The sequence below is a fragment of the Equus asinus genome, chromosome 6 (assembly GCF_041296235.1).
Source record: "Equus asinus isolate D_3611 breed Donkey chromosome 6, EquAss-T2T_v2, whole genome shotgun sequence".
NCBI lineage: Eukaryota > Metazoa > Chordata > Mammalia > Perissodactyla > Equidae > Equus > Equus asinus.
Window position 1 is genome coordinate 7979712 of NC_091795.1, and position 15559 is coordinate 7995270.

Below are 15559 nucleotides of genomic sequence, written 5' to 3' on the forward strand. Positions count from 1 at the left end.
TGTTATTAAAAGCTGGTCTCTCTGTTGACATATCCCAGTGAAAGAGGACCTCTGACGTGGTCCAGAGCACACAGGCGTTGGGGACTAAAGTGCCAGAAACTATTCCCAGCTACCAGCCTGACTACATTGTATCATGTTGGAGAAACAAACAGGACTTCCCTTGAATCATGAGACACTAGCTGAGAAACTGACCGCAGAAGTCGAAGTAAATGAAAAATCAGTAACTTTGGAAAATACGTCTTCTGTCATTGCTGACTTCTGACACTCATAAGGATGGAGAAGAAGGATTCAAGCAGCCGAAGCCCCTTGGCTATTTGAAAGCGATGCTGGCCTGAGGGGTTTGCGGAGGGCACTTTGGAGCTGCTCTGATGCTCCTCTAGGAAAGCTTTGCGGGAGCACAGGAGGGCCCTGAGACCTGGGGGAGGACGTTCAGAGGCCTGGCTGCCGTGCTGCACCCCAGTAGAGGAAGAGCAGAGCGGTGACTGCTGCTGCCACACTGTGGGCACCAGGGAGGCTGACCCAGAGCTCAGGAAATATGGAGCCAGCAGGGGGCTCTGACGGCTCCCACCTATACTACTAGCAGGTATGTGTAAGAAATAACGATTTTTTCCATAACTAAACAATTTCTATCTTGAATCCCCTTCCCAACACATGGTAAAAACTACTGTATTTCATCTAATCTAAGACATCATTAAGTATAAGGTGGGCCTTTCTGTTGTGTACCCCTGCAGAGAAAATGCTGTAATTAAACTAGTGCGAACTCAGGGCCGCACTGGTGAACACAGTAGCCATGAGCCACGTGTCACTATTGAATATTTGAAATGTGGCTCATCAGAATTGAGTCACGAAGTGTAAAATGTGCCCTGGGTTTCTAAGACTTAGTATGAAAAAATGAATGTAAAATACCTCAATAATTTTGTTGCATTGCTGACATCTTGAAGTGATATTTTAGATATATTGTTTTAAATAAAAATATATTATTAAAATTAATTTCTGTATCTCAATGAAAATGAAAAAAATTAATTTCACCTGTTCCTTTTTACGTTTTTTTTAACATGCTTACTAGAAGATTTACAATTATGTCTGTGCTCACATTATATTTCCAGTAAACAATAGTAACTTAGAACTTTTAAATTTGTTGAAAAAGCTTTTAGGTGATTTCAACATAAATTTTTATTACATATCGCCTTTGTATATATGGGAAAGCAAAATATAAGTGAAACAAGTCATTTAAGGTATTCTTAAAAGTCATATTCAGAGGCTTTCTCTTCTGAATGACTTTTTCAGTAAGTCCTTAATTTCTACCATTTTTTCCACCCAGAATTGTCCTCTGCATCATCGAAAGTAATGGTGATACCCCACTTTTTAAAGACTGTTGTACTGTTGTCTCCAGGATTTTCTTCTAAGCTGCAATTTAAAGATATATAAATTAGACTTCATCAAATTAAAAACTTTTGTGCTTCAAAGGACACCACCAAAAAAGTGAAAATAGGAGCCACAAATGGGAGAAAATATTTGCAAATCATGTGTCTGATAAAGGTCTAGTATCCAGAATATATAAAGAACTTTTGCAACTAAATAATAAAAAGCCGAGAAGCCCAATTAAATGGTAAAAGGATTTGAATAGATGATTCTACAAAGAAGATAGACAAATGGACATTAAGCCCATGAAAAAATGCTCAAGATCATTAGTTACTAGGGAAATGTAAATCAAAACCACAATGTGATACCACTTCACACCCACTAGGAGGGCAATAGTCAAACAACAGACATGACGAGTATTGGTGAGGATGGAGAGAAATTGGAGCTGTCATACATTGCTGGTGGGAATGTAAAATGATGTATCTACTTAGGAAAACAGTTTGGCAGTTCCTCAAAAAATTAAAGATACGGTGACCAAAAGACTCAGCAATGCGTCCTATGTGCAAACCTGTGGTAGGCAAAATAATTACCCCTAAAGATGTCTGCATCCTCATCGCTGGAACCTGTGACTGTTCTGTCACATGGTGAAGGGCATTAAGGTTGCTAGTCAGCTGACCTTAAACTAGGGAGGTTATCCTGGATGATCCAGGTGACCTTAGTGTAATCATACAGGTTCTTAAAGTAATTAGAGCAAAATATGAACCGGAGAGATGGCAGTGTGCAAAGATCTCTGCCCAAAGTTTGTGTCTTTGATGGTGAAAGAAGACAACCATGAGCCAAAGAGTGTGGTCAGCCTCCAGAAACCAGGAAGGCAGAGACTCCAGAGAAGAATGAAGCTCTGCTGACGCCTTGATTTTTGCCTGTTGAAACCCATCTCAGACTTTTAAACTACAAAACTGTAAGATGGTAAATTTTTGTTTTAAGCCATGTTTGTTATAATTTGTTCTGGCATCCATAAAAAACTAATACACTACCCTAAGTAATTATAAACATATATCCACACAAAAATTTGTATACATGAATGTCCATAGCAGCTCTGTTTATTATAGCCAAAAAGTAGAAATAATCCAAATGTCCATATTGAGGAATGGATAAAGAAAATGTGATATATTCATGCAATGGAATCTTTTCTGCTGTAAAAAGGAATGAAGTAGTAATGTTCACTACAACTTAGATGAACCTTAAAAACATCATGATAAGTGAAAGAAGTCGGTCACAGAAGGACAACGACTGTATGTTTCCATTTACATGACATGTCCAGCACTAGGCAAATCCGCAGAGACAGAATGTGCATTCGTGGCTCCTGGAGACTGGTGAGAGGGGAGATAGGGCGGACTGCAAATGGGTGTAGGATTTCTTTTGGGGGTGATGGAAATGTTCTGGAATTAGATAATGGTGATGGTTGCACAAGCCTGTGAAAATACTCAAAACCACTGAATTGTATGGTTTAAAGGGTGAATTGTGTGCCGTGTAAATTATATCTTCACAAAGTATAAATAAACCTTATTTATTTATACTCGATTTTATTTATAAGAATTACACTCAAACTTATTTCTACTCTAAAATAAAACCAAAGTTTTATTAAAATAACATTCTTGACTATGTGAGGGAGCAGCTGCTTATGGTGTGAGCACCAGGAGGAAGTCTGTCTGTCTGAACTGTCCACGCTGCTGCCCAGTGTCCAGCTCCAGGCTAGTCAAGCAGGTCCGCTGCCTCTCCTCCGCCCGCGGTCTCACAGCCTCTGAAGCCTGGTCCCCTTGCCAGCTGCTTCTTTTCCCCTTTGAGGCTCACGTTCCCAGTTGTGTCTCGCTGGCCCCTGAGACACCAGAGAGTGTCTGGCTCATTGCTTGTGGAGTCACGTCTGCTATCCTTGGCCATCCTGGCATGCGGCAGCGCTGCACAGCGTGCTGACTCCTACGGTTCTCCAGGACAAGCAAGTCTACGTTTCCTGTTTGGGGGTCTGTTACCCTCCTTGGGATTCTTTCGCCGCCTGCCTTGGATTTCACCTGGGTCGGGAGGGGTCGGGAGGGGCAGGGAACGGCTCCTTGTTTGTTCTGGGTCCATCCATGTCTAACTCTCTTGATTCCTCTCCTGCTTTTCTTTTACCCTCAGTCTGGAGAATCTTTAGCCAATCTGGACATAGATAAACACTAGCTCTTTATGATAGCATATTTTTCCAAGTCTTTTGTCTTAAAAGCCAACTATGGCTAGTGAAAGAAGCCAAAAATCTAACTCTATTTCTCTGTATTTTATAGTCATATTCCTTCCCTAAGGAGTGGCGGTGACATGCCTTAGCTCCCTGAGCTGGGGAAAGAGCCAAGGGTATTAGGAATTATGGGGGGAGAACCTTAAATTACTGTTTCATCATATTGTCACCACATGCCTAATTTGCAAGATGGCCAACTTCTGGGCGAGGCGCAAATCAGAAAGCGTCATGGTTCAGGGACTTGCTCCTTATTCATATCATGCTCTAACTTAATGATTCTTTAACGTCTGAAGGCTTTCATGAAACTTTAAAATAATCGTATGCTAAATTCATCTCTTATACTAGAAATTTTTTATTTCAGCAGAAAATCTGTCTCTCATATGTGTTCAATATAAAATCGTAACCATGGACATACCTGCAGAACAAGAGAACAAATTGCTGAGCTAAGAATGAAAATTTATTACTTTACAATTTGTCTTCCTTTGCTACTTGTTGGTTTGTTTTGTCATTTGCTGGCATCATTAGTAGACAAGCAATATATGACACCAAAGGTTTAAGAGAAAAATAGTGATGACGTACTTTATATTGAGGAGGAAAGTCCATTAATAACCATGGATTCCCCCCTGGAAATTAGGGAATGACTGCTTCATGAGCAAAGCAGGTTGTTGCTGAAATGATTCCCAAATATCAGATTTGGATTTTGCTTACGTGATAGCTCAACAGGCTGTATAAGCTGACATCCTTCCACGTGGTGAGAAGGGACACAGGCTCCTCCGACCTGAGCCTCTCCCATCCCCTGAGGGTTTCAGAGCCCTCCACGCATCCTCTGCATGTACCCACAGGATGAGAGGAGAGAGCTTGCAGGATCCCACAGGACGATTTAGGGGCCATGCCTCAAGATGGTGTGTGTTACTGCTGCCCACAGTCGCCTGCCCGAAAGCAGTCCCATGCCCTTCCCTGATTGCGGGGCTCTGGGAAATGTTGTCCAGCTGCGTGCCGGCAGGACAAAAGGAGCCTTGCGATGCCTCTGTCTCAACAGCTGTTAATTTAAATTGAGCGACTGGCTCTTTGAGTATCAGCACGGTAGGGGATGTAGTTTGAGAAGCACTGCTTATACCAAAAGTGCTAAGCAGACCAGATAGAAAAGAAACCAGAAAGACGCCTTGGGTCTATGGGGCTGACTGAAATGGCCACCAAATAGGAAGTTCTGGATCAAAATGTGGCTCCGGAAATACCTCAGGTAGAGATAGTGCATACTGACGTTGAAAACTCAGCACGTGGACACCAGCCGGAGAGCAATGAATGATTGCCACAGGACTAACACCATGGACATGAGTCCTATGGGCAGTATTTCTTGTATTTTTCACAAGGACAAAGGTACAGAGCGCTTTTAAAGAAAAGAATTCCTCTGGACCCACACTGCCACCTCAGATTATCGTTAGTATAATAACATTGGGGTGGTGTGTTCCAACGTACACTAAGGAAGAGCTCTGTGCGCTTACAGCTTCCACACCACTAGACAACAAGATGGTTTTACACTAAATAGAAATAAGCTGTCAAATTAATTAAACTCCTATTAACCTCACTAATGTGCCAGATAATATTGTCTGTTGAAGTTGAATCACATGAATAGGGGATAGACTGTTCTGGGGCAAATTCATTTTAAATTCTTTTATCTATGCTGTTATAGACCTGTCTCCTGATATGTTGTTCTATGCAATATTTATTCACATAGTATATTTTGACATTTTGGCATTAAATTTTTGTTCTTGTCTCAATAACCCATGTTTAAAGTGGTACCACACAGTGCCAACTTGAATATTAAAAGAAAAAAAAAAGAGCAAATACTGATACATGACAATGCGTGGTCAGCAAACCATGGTCTGCAGCTAAATCCAGTTTGCTATCTGTTTTTGTAAAGTTTTATTGGTACACTGCCAGGCTCATTCATTTACATATTGTCTATGGCTGCGTTCACTGTACAACAGCAGAATTGAGTAATCATGTCAGAGGCCATATGTCTCCCAGAGCCTGAAATATTTATGGTCTGGTTGCTTACAGAAAACATTTGTAGATCCAGATTGAGATGATTTGGAATAAATGTACACTATTGGGCCAGTTATTTATTGCTGCCTAATAAATTACTCCCAAAGTTAAACAGCAGCCATTTTTATCAAATCTCGTAATTTTGTTGTTCACATGTTCATGCCGCATTTAGTCGAGTGATTCTTCTGATCTCTGCTCTCAGCTTGTGGGCAGGCTGGTCTAGGGGCTCCAAGACGGCTTCATGCAGCGTCTGTCACTTCGCAAGGGTGGTCGGAAGGCTGGACGCTCCTGGGACAGTCGACCAGACGGTCTACATGTGTCTCTCCAGCGTGGCAGTCTCAGAGTTGTCGGACTTTGTAAAAGGCAGCCCAGGACTCCCAGAGAGAGTTTACCAAGAGGGCAGGGTTAGAAGGTGAAGACTTCTGTTACTGTATCCCCAGAAGACTTAGAATGTCACTTCTGCCACATGTATTGGTCAAGCAAGTCCCTAAAGCCAGCCCAGATTCAAGGGGAGGAAAATGAGATCCCACCTCCCAGGGGACGGGCAGCAAAGGATTTGCAGACACCTTCAACCTATCATACTTGTTCACTGACTGTCCCTGAAATGAAAGCATACAACTTAAAATACACATAGAGCAAGTTTACCAAACCTTGGAAATACATCTCAGCAGGCTGATGAGTCTGTGGGTCCTAGTTTGAGAAACACTGCACAAGAAGATTGAAGGCAAGAGATGGGAACGTATGGGCGAGAGAATCCAAGCAATTGCTTCAAGTTTCAGTTCAGGGGTTCTGCATGGAAATGTGTATGTATGTCTGTGTGTGTGTATATCCAAATCAAAGTCAAATAGTAAGCCAGAGAAAATAAAGATCCATGGAGATTCTTATGAGTCTTCCCTTTGGAGATAATAATAAACTCCTATTGATGAAGGTAGTCTGAGTTTTAGAGGATGGAAATACAAACAGGTAATCCAAAATGCCATGTGGATAAACCCAATGATAATATTTCTTGACCATCAGCAAAGCAATAAAAACAATGGAACCATATATTCTGTTCTTCTAGTCAAGTGAAGTCTTCTTCCCTTAATAGGTGAGTAAATGGAGCTGTGGACGGGAGGAGTTTGTGCTTGTTTTTATGGACTGACACACCCTGGGGAGCTGCTCAGAGGGTGAAGTGCTAGAGAAGCAGCTCCTGGGGAGTGACAACCCCTGTGATGATGAAGAGGTTTGTAATAAGAGCTAGCATTGGTTAAGCACTCCATTCTAATGTCCTATCGTAACCGCATCACGTGTATTAATTATTTAATCTTGCAGAGGAGTACCATTGTCTTTCCATCTGACAGATGAGAAAGCCAAGGCAAAGTGACTTAGTAAAAATTAGAAAGCCGGTGAGTGGCAGAGGCAGGATCTAATCCAGGCAGCTGGTTCCATACCCTTAGTCACTTTGTTGTGCTGCTTCTGTGTTATTGACTGTTAAAAGGAGTCCACTCCAGCACCATATTGGCTACCAGGCACACTACACAGCCATATTTAACAGACATTATGAGACAAATAATCAGTATCTGAAAACTAGCCGCCCTCTCCCTTTTCCAAAGAAAAATAATCTGGAAAAAGAAATTCACATAAATGTTAACACTGAAACCCACACTGAACATTCAGTATGTAGCAGATGCTGCACCAACATTATCTCATTAATCCTCACAACATCCTTGGGAGGTAGATATCATCAGCCCCATCTGATATATAAGGGAGTTGAGGCTCCAGAATGCTCTTACTTTACCGAGGTCATTGTGACAGAGCAGGATTTGAGCTCAGGTCTTCTTTACCCAAAGTCTGTAATTTTTTCACCCAACCTTCTGTCTAACGAACAAGACCTTTCTGTCTAAGAATGCAAGCATAAACCCTGGGACTTGCCCTAAGTCAAAAACATGGGGGCATCCACCGTGAATTAATAGTATTTCCAAGGAAATTGTCCTAGGCTCTTCTATGTCCTAAATTTGGTGAAACATCATAGAGTGACTGAATGAAAGCCTTAAGGGAATTCATGCCGCCATGAAAACCATGGCTATAAAGAAAATTATTGACATGGGTAAGTTCATGATATAATGTTAAGGTAAACGAATAGGATAGAAAACTGTATTTATGTTATAATCTCCTTCTCATATATATACACACACACATATAGAAGAAAATCCACGTGCTGCTTCTTGTTTATTCATTTATTGGGTCCAGGTGTGATGGAGATCAGAGCCCCTACATGTCCACAGCAATAAAGGCTAGCACAGTGCCCAGGCTTCTAGCAATGTCACCACCAACAGCAGCCAAGCCCCATGGCCAGCACTTGGGATCACTTTATTGATTAGAAAGGCAAGATTCAGTTCCTAGCTCCTAAATCAGCTTTGTGACCTTGTGCAAATTACCTACTCTCTGAAGTTCAGTTTCCTCATGTGTAAAATAGAGATAATAACAGTATCTACTCATTGGATTATTGCAATTATTAATTTAGACAGTAAATATAAATTATTTAGCACAGAGCTGACACCTAGTGAATATGAATTGTTGGTGGTATTATTATATTTCGATCTCCTCAGTCTAATATATCTAAATAACTAATAGAAGAGAACACTGACGGATGCTAAACATTGCAGATGGTTGCTTTTTCAGAGAAGTTTCATCTGTTTAAATTTTAAAAGTAAAATAAAACCAAGTCTTTCTGGTGATGATTTGTTTTCAGGTCTCTCTAAATAAAGCTCTGCAGGAATCCTCTTTCACGAAATGAGAAAACACAAGTAAACGTGTTTTTTTAACTTTTTCTTGTTTCTGTCCTTTTTTCCCATTTAGAGAATGTGTACCTGCTATCAGGAGATCTGCAATTTATTACCCCAGGGAAAGGGTTAAACATCTTTAAATGACTCTTGTCAGAATCTGCTCAAACACTCACTAAACAAAATGAAGTGAGCAATTAGAGGGGTGTTGAAAATAGCACAGTTACTGTTTTTCTCCTTCTCAGCTTTTCACTGCATTTGAGCTTTTCCACTGTTGGTGTATCTGCTGCTGCATAGCAAACCGCAATGACTTAAACCAAGAGCCACACTGGGCGCCGGCCCCGTGGCCGAGTGATTAAGTTCACGTGCTCTGCGTCGGTGGCCTAGGGTTTCACCAGTTCTGATCCTGAGTGCAGACATGGCACCACTCATCAAGCCATGCTGAGGCGACATCCCACATAGCAGAACTAGGAGCACCTACAGCTGGAATGTACAGCTATGTACTGGGGGGCTTTGGGGAGAAGGAAAAAAAGAGGAAGATTGGCAACAGATGTTGGCTTGGGGCCAATCTTTAAAAAAAAAGACCAAAAAATGCAACACAAAACATGATAATGAAAGATTACGTTAAAAAAAAAAAGAGCCATATACTAGTCCTCACATTTCTGAGGGTTAGTTGGCCAGTTCCTCTGCTAGTTTCTCCTGGGCGCACTCCTGGAGCTATGGGGGGCTATGTTCAGCTGGAGAGTCACCCAAGCTGGGTGGTTTGTCTCATTCACCTGTCTGACCAGTGGCACAGGCAGTCAGTTGAGTCTCCTCATTTCTCCTCTATTCAGCCAGAGAGGTTCCCTTAGGCAGAGGTCTAAGAGGTTGAAGGCGGAAGGTGCCAGCTCCTTGGGACCCAGGCTCCAGAGCTAGCACAGTATCTGCCACATTCAATTTATCAAAACAAGGAAGTGGCAATAAACTTGGAAGAGAGGGAAACTTTCTCAACTTGATAAATAATATCCATAAGAACCTACAGCTAACATGATGCTTAATGGTGAGAAAGTTGAATCTTTCTCACTAAGGTCAGGAATAAGGCAAGGCTGTCTCCTCTCACTGCCCCTTTTCAAAATCATACTGGAAGTCACTGCTATTGAAATAAGACAAGAAAAAGAAATAAAAAGTATACAGATTGGGAAGGAAGAAATAAAATGGCCCTTGCTCACAGATGACATGATTGTCTATGTAGAAAATCCAAAAGGATCAACAAAAAAAAAATGTCTGGAACAAATAAGCAATTATAGCAAGGTTGCAGGATACAAAGTTAATATACAAAAGTCAATCACTTTCCTATATACCAGCAATGAACAAGAGACATGTCAAATTAAAAAGAATACCATTTTTATTAGCACTCCCTAAAATGAAATACATATGTATAAAGCTAGCAAAGTGTGTACAAGATCTATATGAGAAAAACTACAGAGCTCTGACTAATGAAATCAAAGAAGAGCTATAGAAAGAAAGATATTCCATATTTATGATAGGAAGACAGTGTTGTCAAGATGTCAGTTCTTCCCAACTTGATCTCTAGATTCAGTACAATCCCAGTCAAAATCCCAGCAAGTTATTTTGGGGATATCAGCAAACTAATTATAAAGTTTACATGGAGAGGCAAAAGACACAGAATAGTCAACACAATATTGAAGGAGAAGAACAAAGTTGGAGACTTGATGCTTCCTTACTTTAAGGCTACAGTTATCAAGACAGTGTAGTATTGGTGAAAGAATAGACAAACAGATCATTGCAACAGGATAGAGAGCCCAAAATAGACCCACATAAAGGCAAAGGCAGTGCAATGGAGCAAAGATAGTCTTTTCAACAAATGCTGCTGGAACAACTGGACATCCACTTGCAAACAAATGAATCTAGAAACAGAGATTAACTTCACAAAAATTACCTCACAATGGATCACAGACCTGACTATGAAATGCAAAACTGTAAAACTCCTAGAAGGCAACATAGGAGAAAACCTAGACAACCTGGGAACGGGGATGACTTTTCAAATATGACACCAAAGACGTAATCCGTGAAAGAGAGAATTAATAAGCTAGACTTCATTACAATTAAAAACTGCCCTGTGAAAGACAATCTCAAGAGAATGAAACAGCAAGACACAGACTGGGAGAAAATATTTGCAAAAGACATCTGATAAAGGGCTATTATGGAAAATATACAGGCAACTCCTAAAATTCAACAATAAGAAAATGGCAACCTGATTTAAAAATGGGCTCAAGATTTGGGGGGTTTTTTGGCAAGGAAGATTCGCCCTGAGCTAACGTCTGTTACCAATTTCCTCTTTTTTTTTTTCTCTCCAAAGCCCCACTACATGGTTTTATATCCTAGTTATAAGTTATTCTAGTTCTTCTGTGTGGGATGCCACCACAGCACTGCTTGGTGAGTGGTGTGTAGGTCCACACACAGGATCCAAACTAGCAAACCCTGGGCTACTGAAGCAGAGTGCACAAACTTAACCACTCAACCATGGGGCCAGCCCCCAGGCCGAAGATTTTGACAGCTACCTCATCAAAGAAGATATACAGATAGCAAATACACATATGAAAAGTTGCCCCACATCATATGTCATCAGAGAAATGCAAATTAAAACAACAATGAAATACCACCACACACCTATTAGGATGGCCAAAATCTGGAACCCTGGCAGTGCTAAATGCTGGCAAGAATGTGGAGCAATAGGAACTCTCATTCGTTGCTGGTAGGAATGCCAAATGGCACAGCCGCTTTGGAAGACAGTTTGGTGGTCTCTTACAAAACAACATATTCTTACTAGACAATCCAGCAATTGTGCCCCTTGGCATTTACCCAAAGGTGATGGAATTGAAAACTTATGTCCACACAGAAACCTGCGCACAGATGTTTACAGCAGCTTTATTCATAATTGCCCAAACTTGGAAGCAACCAAGATGTCCTTCAGTAGGTGAATAGATAAATAAACTGTGGTAGATCCAGAGAATAGAATATTATCCAGTGCTGAAAAGAAATGATCTATCAAGCCATAAAAAGACATGGAGGAACCTTGAATGAATATCACTAAATGAAGGAAGCCAATCTGAGAAAAGTTACATACCGTATGATTCTAACTATATGACATTCTGGAAAGGGCTCAACTATGGAGTCGGCAAAAAGATCACTGGTTGCCAGGGATTGAGGGCAGGGAGAGGGATGAACGGGTGGAGCACAGAGGATTGTTAGGGCAGTGAAACTACTCTGTGTGATACTATAAGGGTGGATACATGACATTATACATTAGTCCAAACCCACAGAATGTAAAACACCAAGAGTGAACTCTAATGTAAACTGTGGGCTTTGGATGATAATGATGTGTCAATGTCAGTTCTTTGATTATAGCAAATGTACCATTCTGGTGGGGAATGTTATAGTGGGGGAGCTTGTGCATGCATTGGGGTACAGTGTAATAGGAAATCTTTCTACCTTCTTCTCAATTTAGCTGTAGACCTAAAACTACTTTAAAAAATAAAATTAAGAAAAACAGAGTAGAAAGTTGGCTCCACCTCTGGATGGGAGGGGTGGCAAAGGCACACTTGCAAAGCAACATGCATCCTGTGAGAGGAAAAATGCGCGGCTGTTAAACAACTCCCCACGCCTGAGTATGAGCCCTCACTTGTTCTTCTACAACTCCTGCCCCAAGCGCTGTGTATTCATTTTCCCATGAATCTGTCCAAATTTTGAATCGAAGCTTATCCTCCCATAGGAAGAGCAAAGAGCTATTCCTGCATAGCAGTGTCTCCGGTCAACTTGCTATCACCAACACCACAGTCTAAGGTTTCCTCTACACCTTAGAAGAGAAGCCATGCACTCTACTTCCCCAAATCCTTTCCCGCATGGTTCTGAACAAGACTCTGTCAATCAGAGGAACTGAGGGGAGATTTCAAAGGTGAAAGAGAATGAAGGGTCCTCAGTTTCTGGAAGCAGTTAGGGGCAGAACCGTGAGCAGAGGTGTGACTTATGGCGTCTTCCCAGGAAGCTCTTGAGGTCTACCTGCTTCACTGCTTCAGCAGAGAAAGTTGGTGGCAGCTTCCCTGAATTTCACAAACATAGTTCTTCCAGCAGTTTGTATAAGGCATTATTTCCCTACGTTAAAACCTCTAAACCTTTGTGTACAAAGAGTGGCTTCTGTATTACCTGATTGAAGTCTGATGGCACCAGAAAATTGTTTTTCAGGTCTGAACAAGTTTCAAGGTAGTAATGACCTATCACCAGGGGGAAAGGGGCTGTTCATAGTCCATGGCGTGTTGTGGCAAAGCCTTTAGTGCTCAACTGTAGTTGCCTGGAAACAAGTGCTATAGAAGGCCAGCTTTGGGGAGATCAAGTGGCTGCTTCGTAGAATGTTATTATGGAAATGACCAGCTCAAAGACTGAAGGGTTTAATACTTACTTTTTAAAAAATTTTTTTAATTGCAGGAACATTGGGTTATAACATTATATAGCTTTCAGATGTACATCATAATATATCTCAAATTCTGTGTAGATTACATCATGTTCACCATCCAAAAACTAATTATAGTCCATCCCCTCACATGTGAGTCTAATCACACCTTTTGCCCTCCCCCACTTGCCCTGTGGTAACCACCAGTCCAATCTTCATTGCTATGTGTTTTTTTGTCATTGTTTTTATCTTCTACTTATGAGTGAGATCATATGGTATTTGACTTTCTCCCTCTGACTAATTTCACTCAGCATAATACCCTCAAGGTCCACCCATGTTGTCTCAAGTGGCCGGATTTCATCATTTCTTATGGCTGAGTAGTATTCCAATGTGTATGTATACCACATCTTCTTTATCCATTCGTCCCTTGATGGGCACCTTGGTTGCTTCCAAGTCTTGGCTATTGTGTATAATGTTGCAATGAACATTGGGGTGCATGTATCTTTATGCCTTTGCATTTCAAGTTCTTTGGAAAAATACCCAGCAGTGGGATAGCTGGATCATAAGGTAGATGCCTTCTTAATTTTCTGAGGATACTCCAAACTGCTTTCCATAGTGGTTGCACCACTGTGCACTCCCACCAGCAGTATACGAGGGTTCCCTTCTCTCCGCATCCTCTCCAACATTTATTGTTTCCTGTCTTGTTCATTATAGCCATTCCGACCGGAGTGAGGTGATACCTCATTGTAGTTTTGATTTGCATTTCCCTGATAACTAATGATGTTGAGCATCTTTTCATATGCCTGTTGGCCATCCATATATCTTCTTTGGATAAATCTCTGTTCAGATCTTTTGCCCATTTTTTAATAAGATTGTTGGGTTTTTTTAATTGTTGAGCTGTATGAATTCTTTGTATATTTTGGATATTAACCCCTTATCTGATATATGGTTTGCAAACATCTTCTCCCAATTGTTAGGTTGTCTTTTCATTTTGTTGATGGTTTCCTTTGTTGTGCAGAAGCTTTTTAGTTTGATATAGTCCCATTTGTTCATTTTTTCTTTTGTTTCCCTTGCCCAGTCAGACATGGTACTTGAAAATATGCTGCTAAGACAGATGTCAAAGAGTGTACTGCCTATGTTTTCTTCTAGAAGTTTCATGGTTTTGGGTCTTACATTCAAGTCTTTAATCCATTTTGAGTTGATTTTTGTGTATGGTGTAAGGGAATGGTCTACTTTCATTCTTTTGCATGTGGCTGTCCAGTTTTCCCAACACCATTTATTGAAGAGACTCTCCTTTCTCAATCGTATGCTCTTGGCTCCCTTGTCAAATAGTAGCTGTCCATAGATGTGTGGGGTTATTTCTGGGCTGTTGATTCTGTTCCATTGATCTGTGTGTCTGTTTTTGTGCCAGTACCATGCTGTTTTAGTTACTATGGCTTTGTAGTATATTTTGAAATCCAGGAGTGTGATACCTCCAGCTTTATTCTTTTTTCTCAGGATTCTTTGGCTATTCAGGGTCTTTTCTTGTTCCATATAAATTTTAGGATTCTTTGTTCTATCTCTGTGAAAAATGTTGTTGGAACTTTGATAGGGATTGCATCGAATCTATAGATTGCTTTAGGAAATATGGACATTTTAACGATGTTAATTCTTTCAATCCAAGGGCACGAAATATCTTTCCATTTCTTTGTGTCATCTTCAATTTCTTTCAACAATGTTTTATAGTTTTTGGTGTACAGATCTTTCACTTTTTTTTTTTTGAGGAAGATTAGCCCTGAGCTAACTGCTGCCAATCCTCCTCTCTTCACTGAGGAAGACTGGCCCTGAGCTAACATCTATGCCCATCTTCCTCCACTTTGTATGTGGGACGCCTACCATAGCGTGGCATGCCAAGCGGTGCCATGTCCACACCCAGGATCCAAAGCAGTGAACCCCTGGCCGCCGAAGCGGTACCTGAGCACTTAACCACTGCCATTGGGCCGGCCCCCTCACCTCTTTGGTTAAGTTTATTCCTAGGTATTTTATTCTTTTTGTTGCAATTGTAAATGGGATTGTATTCTTAATTTCTCTTTCTGCTACTTCATTGTTAGTGTATAGAAATGCAACTGATTTTTGTACATTGATTTTATATCCCACGACTTGACTGTATTCCTTTATTGTTTCTAAAATTTTTTAGTGGATTGTTTAGGGTTTTCTAGATATAAAATCATGTCGTCTACAAAGAGTGACAGTTTCACTTCTTTTCCAATGTGGATCCCTTTTATTTATTTTTCTTGCCTGATTGCTCTGGCTAGGACTTCCAATACTATGTTAAATAAGAGTGGTGACAGTCGGAATCCTTGTCTGGTTCCTGTTCTTAGAGGGATAGCTTTCAGTTTTTCTCCATTGAGAATGATATTTGCTGTGGGTTTGTCATATATAGCCTTTATTATATTGAGGTATTTTCCTTCTATACCCATTTTATTTAGAGTTTTTATCATAAATGGATGCTGTATCTTGTCAAATGCTTTCTCTGCTTCTATTGAGATGATCATGTGATTTTTATTTTTCATTTTGTTAACGTGGTGTATCACGTTGATAGATTTGCGGATGTTGAACCATCCCTGCATCCCGGGAATGAAACCCACTTGATCATGATGTATGATCTTTTTAATGTATTGTTGTATTCAATTTGCT